Below are 14,358 nucleotides of genomic sequence, written 5' to 3' on the forward strand. Positions count from 1 at the left end.
TACCCACGTCTAAGGCGAGGGCATCGTCTTTTCCCTTAGTCTTTGGTTCGTGAGTTTAGCAGAATGGGGGAGGGCGCCTCCCACTGGCCACTTGCTTGCCTCCCTCCACCGCAGCCTCTGTTGTTGTGTGGTGTGTGTGTGTGTGTGTGTGTGTGTGTGTGTGTGTGTGTGTGTGTGTGTGTGTGTGTGTGTGTGTGTGTGTGTCTCTCTCCAGTTCCTCCCTTGCCCTCCAAAGAGAAAATCTTACACTGTACGGACGTTCGAACTAGGAGCAGGAGTAGGCCCCTCGAGCCTGCTTCTCCCCCACCCCCCCCTCCCCACCAGTTCACTGACCCGATCGTAACCTTAACCCCACATTCCCGCCTCTCCCCCCCCCCCCCCACCCTCGATAACCCATCACCCACCCCCCTCCCCTTGTCAATCAGGAATCCATCCACCTCGGCCTTGAAAACAATCAGAGACTCTGCTCCCACCGCCTTTCGAGGAAGAGAGTTCCAGAGACTCGCCCCCACCCCCCCTCGGAGAGAGAAAACATTTCTCCTCGTCTCTGTCCTCAATGGGCGACCCCCTTATTTTTAAACGGTGACCCCCCCCCCGCCTCACACAAGAGGAAACCTCCCCTCCACACCCACCCTGTTGAGACCCCCCCTCAGGATCTTATAGGTTTCGATCGAGCCGCCTCTCACTCTTCTAAACTCCAGCGGATACAAGCCCAGCCTGTCCGACCTTTCCTGATGAGACAACCCACCCATTCCAGGCGTTAGTCTGGTTAAACCTTCTCTGAACGGCTTCCAACGCGTTTACACCCTCCCTTAAATAAGGAGACCAGTGCTGTACACAGAGCTCCAGATGTGGTCTCACCAGTGCCCTGTACAACCGAAGTATAACCTCCCCACATCTGTAATCAACTCCCCTCCCAATAAATATACCCTCAAGTAAAGGCTGAAGCTGTGAGCAGCAAACGACACGGTGAACATCCCTGTCCGAGGCGAGTGGTGAGTTCAAGCCAGCTCGTCCGCGATGCTGCTGCCTCTGTCCTAACTCTCACTGAGTCCCTTCCACCACAGCTGTCACTGCTCTTCCCCCTCCGAAACCCCCTCCACCCCACCCCCTCCACGCTTCTTGCTCCCCATTGGCACCCGGTCTGACAACGCCCCGATTTTAAAACCCTCCATCCTTATCTTAAAACCTCTCCGTGGCCTCCTCACACCCTCACTATCTCTGTAACCTCCTCCAGCCCCCTACACCCCTCCCTATCTCTGTAACCTCCTCCAGCCCCTACACCCCACCCTATCTCTGTAACCTCCTCCAGCCCCCTACACCCCTCCCTATCTCTGTAACCTCCTCCAGGCCCTACAACCCTCCCTATCTCTGTAACCTCCTCCACCCCCTACACCACTCCCTATCTCTGTAACCTCCTCCAGCCCCCTACACCCCTCCCTATCTCTGTAACCTCCTCCACCCCCTACACCACTCCCTATCTCTGTAACCTCCTCCAGCCCCCTACAACCCTCCCTATCAATGTAACGTCCTCCAGCCCCTACGACCCTCCCTATCTCTGTCACCTCCTCCAGCCCCTACACCCCTCCCTATCACTGTAACCTCCTCCAGCCCCTACAACCTTCCCTATCTCTGTAACCTCCTCCAGCCCCTACACCCCTCCCTATCTCTGTAACCTCCTCTAGCCTCCTACACACCTCCATATCTTTTTAACTCCTCCAGCCCCTACAACCCTCCCTATCTCTGTAACCCCCTCTAGTCCCTACAACCCTCCCTATCTCTGTAACCTCCTGCAGCCCCTACAACCCTCCCTATCTCTGTAGCCTCTTCCAGCCCCTGCAACCCTCCCTATCCCTGTAACCTCCTCCAGCCACTACAACCCTCCCTATCCCTGTAACCTCCTCCAGCCACTACAACCCTCCCTATCTCTGTAACCTCCTCCAGCCCCTACAACCCTCCCTATCTCTGTAACCCCCTCCAGCCCCTACACCCCTCCCTATCTCTGTAACCTCCTCCAGCCCCTTCAACCCTCCCTATCTCTGTAACCTCCTCCAGACCCTACACCCCTCCCTATCTCTGTAAACTCCTCCAGCTCCTGCAACCCTCCCTATCTCTGTAACCTCCTGTAGCCTCCTACAACCCTCCCTATCTCTGTAACCTCCTCCAGACCCTACACCCCTCCCTATCTCTGTAAACTCCTCCAGCTCCTGCAACCCTCCCTATCTCTGTAACCTCCTCCAGCCCCTTCAACCCTCCCTATCTCTGTAACCTCCTCCAGACCCTACACCTCTCCCCATCTCTGTAACCTCCTCCAGCCCCTACAACCCTCCCTATCTCTGTCACACCATCCAGCCCCTACACCCTTCCCTATCTCTGTAACCTCCTCCAGCCCCCTACACCCCTCCCTATCTCTGTAACCTCCTCCAGCTCCTGCAACCCTCCCTATCTCTGTAACCTCCTCCAGCCCCCTACACCCCTCCCTATCTCTGTAACCTCCTCCAGCTCCTGCAACCCTCCCTATCTATGTAACCTCCTCCAGCCCCTACACCCCTCCCTATCTCTGTAACCTCCTGTAGCCTCCTACACCCCTCCCCGATTCCCATCGCTCCACCATCGGCGGCCGTGCCTTCAGCTGCCTGGGGGCCCCGAGCTCTGGAATTCCCTCCCTAAACCCCTTGCGCTCCTGTTCACACTTCCTGTCCCCTGGCAGGACCCTGATGGACAATATAGTTTGACCACGTTCCCGTCAAGCACCTTGGATGCTTCCCTCGGTTTAAGGCGCTACGTAAATGCAAGTTTTCGTTTTGACGTCGGCGGGCTTTGGTATTTCCGGCTGCTGCCCCTCCCATCGCCCCCCTCAGCAAAATTTAATCAGGAAATTTACCCTAAACGAGAGGAGATGGTGACGTAGCGGTAATGTCACCTGACTAGCAGTGTAGAGGCCCAGGTTAATGCTCTGGGTGGGAGACACCGGTTCAGATCCCACCACGGCTGCTGGTGGAATTTAAATTCGATGAATAAAACCCGGAACCGAGAGCGGGTCTCAGTCACGGTGACCGTGACAACGATCATCGCTTGTCGTAAAGACCCGTCTGGTCCGCTAACGTCCCCTTCAGGGGAGGAGGGGAGCCTGCCCAAGCTACCCCGGTCTGGGCCCTACACGTGACCCCGGACGACCTCGCCCCGAGCGTCACCGAAAGCCTCTCGAGAATCACCGGACAGTTACCGGCCGGGAGGAGGAGGCCATTCGGCCCATCGGTGCCTGTGCCGGCCCTTTTGGAAGATCTATCCGATTCGTTCCCACTCTCTCGCCCCCCTCAACACCCCTGCAAATTTTTCCCCTGCAAGTATGTATCCGATTTTTAGCCCCCGCAACCCCAGCACCCCCCCAACCACCCCCACCGCTTCCTTTGGAAAGTTCCTATTGAATCTGCTTCCACCGCCCTTTCAGGCAGCGCCTTCCACAACCCGCCGGGTTCTACCTCCCTCTGGTTACCAGCCAGTCAAAACCGCTTTCCCACCACCCCCAACACCCCCCCCCCCCCCCCACCCCACCAACCCCTTGTCTAAGTCGACCTGCACCATTTTGAACGCCGCACGTGTTAGAATGAACTCCAGTCGACTTGTAGATTTGCGAAGGCAGCAGAGCTAGCCAGGGTCTCTGTTCCTGGACGGCAGAGTGGGCTGGGCTCGTTTCCGGACCTTCCCGAAACAAAGCCTCCTCCGGTTGCCGACTCTGCATGTTCCGTGGCGGCCAGAGTCATTCCTGACATTCCCCCTTTGCCAGGCTCCTGCCGAAAGGGGACGCGCCTGTCCCTTCTGCGTTCACCGAGGCCGGCAGAATTGAGAAGCGGCATCGGGTTTCCTGATGTTTACCAGGGAGGGGGGTTGGGGGGGGAACGAGGCTCATCGTCACAGATTCACACAATTGTTACAGCGCAAAGGGGAGGCCATTCGGCCCATCGTGGCTGTGCCGGCTCTCCGAACGGGCAGTGCAGCCAGTGCCGTTCCCCCGGCCTTCTCCCCGTAACCCTGCACGTTATTCCTTTCCAGATAATAATCCGATTGCCTCGTGAACCAATCGATTGAACCTGTCTCCACCACACTCTCAGGCAGTGCCTTCCAGACCCTAACGCCTCGATTGAACCTGTCTCCCCCACACTCTCAGGTAGCACATTCCAGATCCTAACGCCTCGATTGACCCTGTCTCCACCACACTCTCAGGCAGCGCATTCCAGATCCTAACGCCTCGATTGACCCTGTCTCCACCACACTCTCAGGCAGCACATTCCAGACCCTAACGCCTCGATTGACCCTGTCTCCATCACACTCTCAGGCAGCGCATTCCAGATCCTAATGCCTCAATTGACCCTGTCTCCACCACACTCTCAGGCAGCGCATTCCAGACCCTAACGCCTCGATTGACCCTGTCTCCATCACACTCTCAGGCAGCGCATTCCAGATCCTAATGCCTCAATTGACCCTGTCTCCACCACACTCTCAGGCAGCGCATTCCAGACCCTAACGCCTCGATTGAACCTGTCTCCACCACACTCTCAGGCAGCACATTCCTGACCCTAACGCCTCGATTGAACCTGCCTCCCCCACACTCCCAGGCAGCACATTCCAGATCCTAATGCCTCGATTGACCCTGTCTCCACCACACTCTCAGGCAGCGCATTCCAGACCCTAACGCCTCGATTGACACTGTCTCCACCACACTCTCAGGCAGCACATTCCAGACCCTAACGCCTCGATTGAACCTGTCTCCCCCACAATCTCAGGCAGCGCATTCCAGACCCTAATCACTCGCTGTGTGAGAAAGTTTCTCCTCATGTCTCCATTGCTTCTTTTACCAATCGCCTTAAATCTGTGTCCCTCTCATTCTCCATCCTTCCCCCAATGGGAACAGCCTCTCCCTGTCCGCTCTGTCCCACCTGTCCGCTCTGTCCCAGACCCCTCCTGATTTTGAACACCTCTATCAAATCTCCTCTCGACCTTCTCTTCTCCAAGGAGAACAGTCCCAGCGTCTCCAATCTGTCCACGTCACTGAAGTTCCTCATCCCTGGAACCAGTCTCGTCAATCTTTTCCACACACTCTCTCCAACGTGTTCACATCCTTCCTAAAGTGCGGGGCCCAGAACTGGACACGATTCTTCAGCTGAGGCTGAACCAGTGTTTTATACAGGTTTAACATAACCTCCTTGCTCTTGTACCCTGTACCCCTGTTAATAAAGCCCAGGATGCCGAATGCTTTATTAACCGCTCTCTCCACCTGTCCTGCCACCTTCAATGATTTATCCACATGCACACCCAGGTCCCTCTGCTCCTGCACCTCCTTTAGAATTGTACCCTTTGTTTTAAATTGTCCATGCCCTACCTACCAAAATGAATAACTGCACAGGTCTGTGCATTGAATTTAATCTGCCCTCTCCACCAACCTGTCTGCATCCTTCTGAAGCTCTACCCTGCCCCCCTCACAGTCACAATGCTTCCGAGTTTTGTATCATCCCCCATCTTGAAGTTGTGCTGCCTCTCTCAGATCTTTGTGTGTTTTCATTTTTAAAAAAAAATGATTGTTGCTGGGATGTGGGCTTTGCTGGCTAAGGCCATTGCACTGAGAGTCAACCCATTGCCTTTGAGAGTCAACCACGTTGGTCTGGAGTCACATGTAGGGCCAGACCGGGTAAGGATGGCAGATTTCCCTTCCCTAAAGGGGACGTTAGTGAACTAGGTGTGTCTTTACGACAATCGACAATGGTTTCATGGTCACCGTCAGAGTGTTAATTCCAGATTCTTTATTGAATTCAAATTCTACTCCATGGAGTTCAGAAGGATGAGGGGGGGGATTTGATTGAAACTTACAGAATACTGAAAGGCCTGGATAGAGTGGACGTGGGGAAGATGTTTCCATTAGTAGCAGAGACTCGGACCCGAGGGCACAGCCTCAGAGTAAAGGGAAGACCTTTTAGAACAGAGATGAGGAGAAACTTCTTTAGCCAGAGAGTGGTGAATCTATGGAATTCATTCCCACAGAAGGCTGTGGAGGCCGGGTCATTGAGTGTATTTAAGAGCGAGATAGATCGGTTCCTGATTGGTAAGTGGGATCAAAAGTTACGGGGAGAAGGCGGGAGAATGGGGTTGAGAAACTTACCAGCCGTGATTGAATGGCGGAGCAGACTCGATGGGCCGAATGGCCTCATTTCTGCTCCTATGTCTTATGGTCTTCTACCATCTGCTGGGGTGGGATTCGAACCCGGGTCCTCAGAGCATTACCCTGGGTCTCTGGGTTGCCAATCTAGCGACGATACCACTACGCCTACTGCCTCACGAGGGGCAGACGTATTTAGCGGCACCGCGCAGCGCAGGAAAGGAGGCCGCTCGGCCCGTCAGTGGGGTTGCACGGGTTCAGTCCCACTCCTGTAACCCTGCAAGTTGGCCCCCCACCGCGCGCCCCCCCCCCCCCCGTCAAGTCGAATTGCACCTTTTGGGCATTCTCCAACCGCTTCCGCCGCCCTTTCAGGCAGCGTCTTCCAGACCCCAACAACCCGCTGTGCCTGGGGTGGGAGGGAACAAATATCTCCTCATTTCTCATGTACTTGCTTCGCCGATGACTGACCAAATCGTGGACCTCCTGGACCTCTCATAGCCCCAGAATAAAGAAATGACCTTTTTTTTTTAATATAATCGTCAAAGATTAGTGAACGCTGAATGTTGAACTTCTTGAATCGCTGCAGTCCCCGTGTGGTGTAGGTACACCCACAGTGCTGTTAGGGAGGGAGTTCCAGGATTTTGTCCGTGTGGTGTAGGTACACCCACAGCGCTGTTAGGGAGGGAGTTCCAGGATTTTGTCCCCGTGTGGTGTAGGTACACCCACGGCGCTGTTAGGGAGGGAGTTCCAGGATTTTGTCCCGTGTGGTGTAGGTACACCCACAGTGCTGTTAGGGAGGGAGTTCCAGGAATTTGTCCGTGTGGTGTAGGTACACCCACAGCGCTGTTAGGGAGGGAGTTCCAGGATTTTGTCCCCATGTGGTGTAGGTACACCCACGGCGCTGTTAGGGAGGGAGTTCCAGGATTTTGTCCCATGTGGTGTAGGTACACCCACAGCGCTGTTAGGGAGGGAGTTCCAGGATTTTGTCCCATGTGGTGTAGGTACACTCACAGCGCTGTTAGGGAGGGAGTCCCAGGATTTTGTCCGTGTGGTGTAGGTACACCCACAGCGCTGTTAGGGAGGGAGTTCCAGGATTTTGACCCAGCGACAGTGAAGGAATGACCGATATATTCCCAAGTCGGGATGGTGAGTGGCTGGGAGGGGAACTTGCAGGTGGTGGTGTTCCCCGTGTGTCTGCTGCCCTCGTCCTTCTAGACGGTAGAGGTGGTGGGTTTGGGCGGCGCTGTCGAAGGAGCCCTTGGCGAGTTGCTGCAGTGCATCTTGTAGATGGTACACACACTGCTGCCCCTGTGCGTTGGTGGTGGTGGTGGGAGTGAATGTTTGTGGATGGGGTGCCCCATCGAGCGGGGGCTGCTTTGTCCTGGACGGTGTCGAGCTTCTCGAGTGTTGTGGGAGCTGCACTCATCCAGGCAAGTGGGGAGTGTTCTTAGAAAAGAGATTCCTGAAGTTAGAACTTGACATAGAACAGTGATTACAGTCAAATCATGAGAAAGATCATAAGAACTAGGAGCAGGAGGAGGCTACTCGGCCCCTCGAGCCTGCTCCCTCGTTCAGTAAGATCATGGCTGATCTGATTGTGGCTTCAGCTCCACTTTCCTGTCTTCCCCCACCCCCCATAACCCTCGACCCCCTTGTCAGTCAAAAATCTATCTAACTCAGCCTCGGATATATTCACTGACCCGGCCTCCGCTGCTCTCTGGGTGGGCGGGGGGTGGGGAGAGAATTCCACAGACTGACCACCCTCTGAGAGAAGAAATTCCTCCTCGTCTCCGTCTTCAATGGGAGACCCCTTATCCTGAAACTGTGCCCCCTCCTCCCTCGTTCTAGATTCTCCCACGAGGGAGGGAAACACCCTCTCAGCATCCACCCTGTCAAGCCCCCCACTCTTCTCAGAATCTGACCTGTTTCAATAAGATCACCTCTCGTTCTTCTAAACTCCCAACGGGGTCCAGGGCCCAACCTGCTCAACCTTTCCCCGTGAGACAAACCCCCCTTCGTCCCAGGGATCAGCCGAGCAGACTGGCGGCAATCCCTGCTTAAGTAAGGAGACCAAAATTGGTTCATGAACTTGCCTCGTCAATTTTACGATCTGCTGAATTTGGGGATGGGGGCGAGGGAGGTGGTCATAGGCGAAAGCGTTGCAAATATTGGCTTAATCTATAAATAGATAGGAACATGTCTGGTTGCACAGGCTCCAAAACAAATCACTAGTTACATTTCAGCTAGAATCGAGGGTGGTTGCAGGTTCCCCTCCCGAGCCACTCACCATCCCGACTTGGGAATATAATCGGTCGTTCCTTCACTGTCGCCGGGTCACAATCCTGGGACTCCCTCCCTAACAGCGCTGTGGGTGTACCTACACCACACGGACAAAATCCTGGAACTCCCTCCCTAACAGCGCCGTGGGTGTACCTACACCACACGGACAAAATCCTGGAACTCCCTCCCTAACAGCGCCGTGGGTGTACCTACACCACACGGGACAAAATCCTGGAACTCCCTCCCTAACAGCGCCGTGGGTGTACCTACACCACACGGGACAAAATCCTGGAACTCCCTCCCTAACAGCGCCGTGGGTGTACCTACACCACACGGGACAAAATCCTGGAACTCCCTCCCTAACAGCGCCGTGGGTGTACCTACACCACACGGGGACAAAATCCTGGAACTCCCTCCCTAACAGCGCTGTGGGTGTACCTACACCACACGGGACAAAATCCTGCAACTTCCTCCCTAACAGCGCTGTGGGTGTACCTACACCACACGGACAAAATCCTGGAACTCCCTCCCTAACAGCGCTGTGGGTGTACCTACACCACACGGGACAAAATCCTGGAACTCCCTCCCTAACAGCGCCGTGGGTGTACCTACACCACACGGGACAAAATCCTGGAACTCCCTCCCTAACAGCACCATGGGTGTACCTACACCACATGGGGACAAAATCCTGGAACTCCCTCCCTAACAGCGCCGTGGGTGTACCTACACCACACGGACAAAATCCTGGAACTCCCTCCCTAACAGTGCCGTGGGTGTACCTACACCACACGGGGACTGCAGCGGTTCAAGAAGGCGACTCATCCCCCACCTTCTCAAGGGGCAATTAGGGATGGGCAATAAACGCTGGGCCCAGCCCAGCGATGCACACGTCCCATGAAAGATTCTGGGAACCGCCTTGCAAGAAAGATGTCAAGGTCTTGGGAATGGGGGTCTTTTTCCTGGTTTTTGCAACCGGCATGAGGGTCTTCAGCTGCAAAGGGAAGTCAAAAAAGCAGGGGTGTGGGAACTAAGAGAGATTGCTCTTTCAAAGAGCCAGCTTGGTCATGGTGGGCCGAATGGCCTTTTCCTGCGCCATATGTTTCTCTAGTTCCAAATATAGGAGTGCGCCCTGCTCCCAGACAATGGACCAGGTAGATTGGAGGAGTTGGAACTGTTCTCCTTGGAGAAGAGAAGGTGGAGAGGAGATTGGATAGTAGTGTTCAAAATCAGGAGGGGTCTGGGACAGAGTGTACAGAGAGAGACTGTTCCCATTGGGGGAAGGATCGAGAACCAGAGGGACACAGATTTAAGGCCATTGATAAAAGAAGCAATGGAGACTTGAGTGGTTAGGATCTGGAAATCAATGCCCGAGAGTGTGGTGGAGACAGGTTCAATCGAGGCGTTAGGGTCTGGAATGTGCTGCCTGAGAGTGTGGTGGAGACAGGTTCAATCGAGGCGTTAGGGTCTGGAATGTGCTGCCTGAGAGTGTGGTGGAGACAGGTTCAATCGAGGCGTTAGGGTCTGGAATGTGCTGCCTGAGAGTGTGGGGGAGGCAGGGTCAATCGAGGTGTTTGAGAGGGAATTAGGCTGATATCAGAAACGGGAGAATGTGCCGGGTTGTGGGGGTGGGGGTGGTGGGGGGCGGTGGTGGAGGGGTGGGGCTAGGTGAGACTGTCCGGACAGCCAGCGCAGACATGATGGGCTGAATGGCCTTCCTCTTGCGCCGAATCTGCGATTCAGGACCCCTGTCGGTGGGAGACCTTGCCCCTCGCCCTTCAAGGATTGGGGCTGGGAGTGTGGGGTTGGGGGGGGTGGGCGGCAGACGTTGGTGATGCACAGGAGGGGGTTTCGGGGGTGGTGGGGGTGGGGAGGTGGGCGGTAAAGGGGGGGTGGAATTAATGTTTTCCCCCGGGCGTTTTAAGATGCGGAATGGGGGTGAGAGAGTAGGTGGGAATGGGGCAGCAGCGCGCACGCGCGAGGGCGGTGGAATGGGCGTCAGACGCGCGCACGGCTGACTCCGCCTGTACGTTAGCCCCTCCTGCCCCTGTTCCTTTCACTCCGCACCCCCCATCCCCGGCTCTCCCCCACCTCCCCGTCAACCCCCCACCCCCTCACACCTCCTCCAACCCCCCCTCCCCCCCCCACCACCACCGCTCGGAGATGTCCTGCCTCGTTTTTGTGTCTGCGCTTTGACAGATTGGAAACTTTTCATTAAAGAAAGCACATGATTTTCCTCCTGCCTTCCTTTGCCTGGACGCTAGTTTGCACAAGTAAGGATCCTTTTTCGGATGCATTCCTGTTTTGCATGCCCTTGTCTGTCACCTGTCCTGCATGTGGACCCCACCCTCACCCCACCCCGCCCCCCTCCCACCCCGTCTGTCTGTTGTGCTGCTCTGCATGCCCCAGATTGCATGTAACCCAGCTTTGACAGTGGATTTGCTACCCCCTAACCCCCCCCCTCTCTCTCTTGGCTTGCCACGCCCTGCCCTTTGCCCGAAGCAGTTGGGGGCAATTAATTGTGGGGGTGCGGGGCGGTGGGAGAAAAATAAATCACGCGTCCGGATCTCTGGGTCCCGCCGCGGCCGGGACGCCAGGGGTCTCGCTCGGTTTAAAGTGAGCTGAAGCCTCTGTGTTTGTGTGAGAAGAAACCTCTCTCCGGCGAGCCTGAGCTGACCCTGGTTTGTGCAGCAAAGTTTGGGGAGTCTGTGTCTGTGTGTGTGCGCGTGCGTCTGTGTCTGTGTGTGTGCGCGCGTGCGTCTGTGTCTGTGTGTGCGCGCGTGCGTCTGTGTCTGTGTGTGCGCGTGCGTCTGTGTCTGTGTGTGTGCGCGTGCGTCTGTGTCTGTGTGTGCGTGCGTGCGTCTGTGTCTGTGTGTGTGCGCGTGCGTCTGTGTCTGTGTGTGTGCGCGTGCGTCTGTGTCTGTGTGTGTGCGCGTGCGTCTGTGTCTGTGTGTGTGCGCGTGCGTCTGTGTCTGTGTGTGTGCGCGTGCGTCTGTGTCTGTGTGTGTGCGCGTGCGTCTGTGTCTGTGTGTGTGCGCGTGCGTCTGTGTCTGTGTGTGTGCGCGTGCGTCTGTGTCTGTGTGTGTGCGCGTGCGTCTGTGTCTGTGTGTGTGCGCGTGCGTCTGTGTCTGTGTGTGTGCGCGTGCGTCTGTGTCTGTGTGTGTGCGCGTGCGTCTGTGTCTGTGTGCGTCTGTGCCTGTGTGTGTGTGTGCGTCTGTGCCTGTGTGTGCGTGTGCGTCTGTGCCTGTGTGTGTGCGTGTGCGTCTGTGCCTGTGTGTGTGCGTGTGCGTCTGTGCCTGTGTGTGTGCGTGTGCGTCTGTGCCTGTGTGTGTGCGTGTGCGTCTGTGCCTGTGTGTGTGCGTGTGCGTCTGTGCCTGTGTGTGTGCGTGCGCGTCTGTGCCTGTGTGTGTGCGTGCGCGTCTGTGCCTGTGTGTGTGCGTGCGCGTCTGTGCCTGTGTGTGTGCGTGCGCGTCTGTGCCTGTGTGTGTGCGTGCGCGTCTGTGCCTGTGTGTGTGCGTGCGCGTCTGTGCCTGTGTGTGTGCGTGCGCGTCTGTGCCTGTGTGTGTGCGTGCGCGTCTGTGCCTGTGTGTGTGCGTGCGCGTCTGTGCCTGTGTGTGTGCGTGCGCGTCTGTGCCTGTGTGTGTGCGTCTGTGCCTGTGTGTGTGTGTGTGCGTCTGTGCCTGTGTGTGTGCGTGCGCGTCTGTGCCTGTGTGTGTGCGTGCGCGTCTGTGCCTGTGTGTGTGCGTGCGCGTCTGTGCCTGTGTGTGTGCGTGCGCGTCTGTGCCTGTGTGTGTGCGCGCGCGTCTGTGCCTGTGTGTGTGCGCGCGCGTCTGTGCCTGTGTGTGTGCGCGCGCGTCTGTGCCTGTGTGTGTGCGCGCGCGTCTGTGCCTGTGTGTGTGCGCGCGCGTCTGTGCCTGTGTGTGTGCGCGCGCGTCTGTGCCTGTGTGTGTGCGCGCGCGTCTGTGCCTGTGTGTGTGCGCGCGCGTCTGTGCCTGTGTGTGTGCGCGCGCGTCTGTGCCTGTGTGTGTGCGCGCGCGTCTGTGCCTGTGTGTGTGCGCGCGCGTCTGTGCCTGTGTGTGTGCGCGCGCGTCTGTGCCTGTGTGTGTGCGCGCGCGTCTGTGCCTGTGTGTGTGCGCGCGCGTCTGTGCCTGTGTGTGTGCGCGCGCGTCTGTGCCTGTGTGTGTGCGCGCGCGTCTGTGCCTGTGTGTGTGCGCGCGCGTCTGTGCCTGTGTGTGTGCGCGCGCGTCTGTGCCTGTGTGTGTGCGCGCGCGTCTGTGCCTGTGTGTGTGCGCGCGCGTCTGTGCCTGTGTGTGTGCGCGCGCGTCTGTGCCTGTGTGTGTGCGCGCGCGTCTGTGCCTGTGTGTGTGCGCGCGCGTCTGTGCCTGTGTGTGTGCGCGCGCGTCTGTGCCTGTGTGTGTGCGCGCGCGTCTGTGCCTGTGTGTGTGCGCGCGCGTCTGTGCCTGTGTGTGTGCGCGCGCGTCTGTGCCTGTGTGTGTGCGCGCGCGTCTGTGCCTGTGTGTGTGCGCGCACGTCTGTGCCTGTTGTGTGCGCGCGCGTCTGTGCCTGTGTGTGTGCGCGCGCGTCTGTGCCTGTGTGTGTGCGCGCGCGTCTGTGCCTGTGTGTGTGCGCGCGCGTCTGTGCCTGTGTGTGTGCGCGCGCGTCTGTGCCTGTGTGTGTGCGCGCGCGTCTGTGCCTGTGTGTGTGCGCGCGCGTCTGTGCCTGTGTGTGTGCGCGCGCGTCTGTGCCTGTGTGTGGCGCGCGCGTCTGTGCCTGTGTGTGTGCGCGCGCGTCTGTGCCTGTGTGTGTGCGCGCGCGTCTGTGCCTGTGTGTGTGCGCGCGCGTCTGTGCCTGTGTGTGTGCGCGCGCGTCTGTGCCTGTGTGTGTGCGCGCGCGTCTGTGCCTGTGTGTGTGCGCGCGCGTCTGTGCCTGTGTGTGTGCGCGCGCGTCTGTGCCTGTGTGTGTGCGCGCGCGTCTGTGCCTGTGTGTGTGCGCGCGCGCGTCTGTGCCTGTGTGTGTGCGCGCGCGTCTGTGCCTGTGTGTGTGCGCGCGCGTGTCTGTGCCTGTGTGTGTGCGCGCGCGTCTGTGCCTGTGTGTGTGCGCGCGCGTCTGTGCCTGTGTGTGTGCGCGCGCGTCTGTGCCTGTGTGTGCGCGCGCGTCTGTGCCTGTGTGTGTGCGCGCGCGTCTGTGCCTGTGTGTGTGCGCGCGCGTCTGTGCCTGTGTGCGTGCGCGCGCGTCTGTGCCTGTGTGCGCGCGCGCGCGTCTCTGCCTGTGTGCGCGCGCGCGCGTCTCTGCCTGTGTGCGTGGGCGCGCGCGTCTCTGCCTGTGTGCGTGGGCGCGCGCGTCTCTGCCTGTGTGCGTGGGCGCGCGCGTCTCTGCCTGTGTGCGTGGGCGCGCGCGTCTCTGCCTGTCTGCGGGCGCGCGCGCGTCTGTGCCTGTCTGCGGGCGCGCGCGCGTCTGCGTCTGCACGGGCGCGCGTGTGCCTGTGCGTGTGTGCGCGCGTGTGCCTGTGCGTGTGTGCGCGCGTGTGCCTGTGCGTGTGTGCGCGCGTGTGCCTGTGCGTGTGTGCGCGCGTGTGCCTGTGTCTGTGTGTTTGCGCGCGTGCGTCTGTGTCTGTGTGTGTGTGCACGCGTGCGTCTGTGTGTGTGTGCGCGAATGTGTGTGTGTGTGGGGTACAGGGGTGGGGGTATGTTCCACTGTGATGCTCTCCATGGTAAACGACAGCTCTTCCTCATATTAAGGGGGGATGTGGGTGGGTTGGGAACCTGCGCCATCGGGAGCCCCTGTGAACGATGCCACCGAGCAAGCCGGCCCCAATCCTGCACCAATTTCGACGCCGCACCCCATGCTGCCAGACCTGAGCAAAGCCCCTACCCCCGGGGGTAGCCGCTGTCTTCACCACCACAAACAGGTGCTGAGCCCTCTCTCTCTCT

The 14,358-nt window shown here is 58.1% G+C and overlaps 1 protein-coding gene across 2 annotated transcripts in view; it reads left to right on the top strand.

Annotated features, from left to right (window-relative positions):
• The window catches only part of dctn2 (dynactin 2 (p50)), a 118,452-nt gene that overhangs the window by 16,741 nt on the left and 87,353 nt on the right, over positions 1–14,358 (top strand). The gene's annotated exons all lie outside the window — the stretch shown is intronic.

This window comes from Carcharodon carcharias, chromosome X (assembly GCF_017639515.1).
Source record: "Carcharodon carcharias isolate sCarCar2 chromosome X, sCarCar2.pri, whole genome shotgun sequence".
Lineage (NCBI taxonomy): Eukaryota > Metazoa > Chordata > Chondrichthyes > Lamniformes > Lamnidae > Carcharodon > Carcharodon carcharias.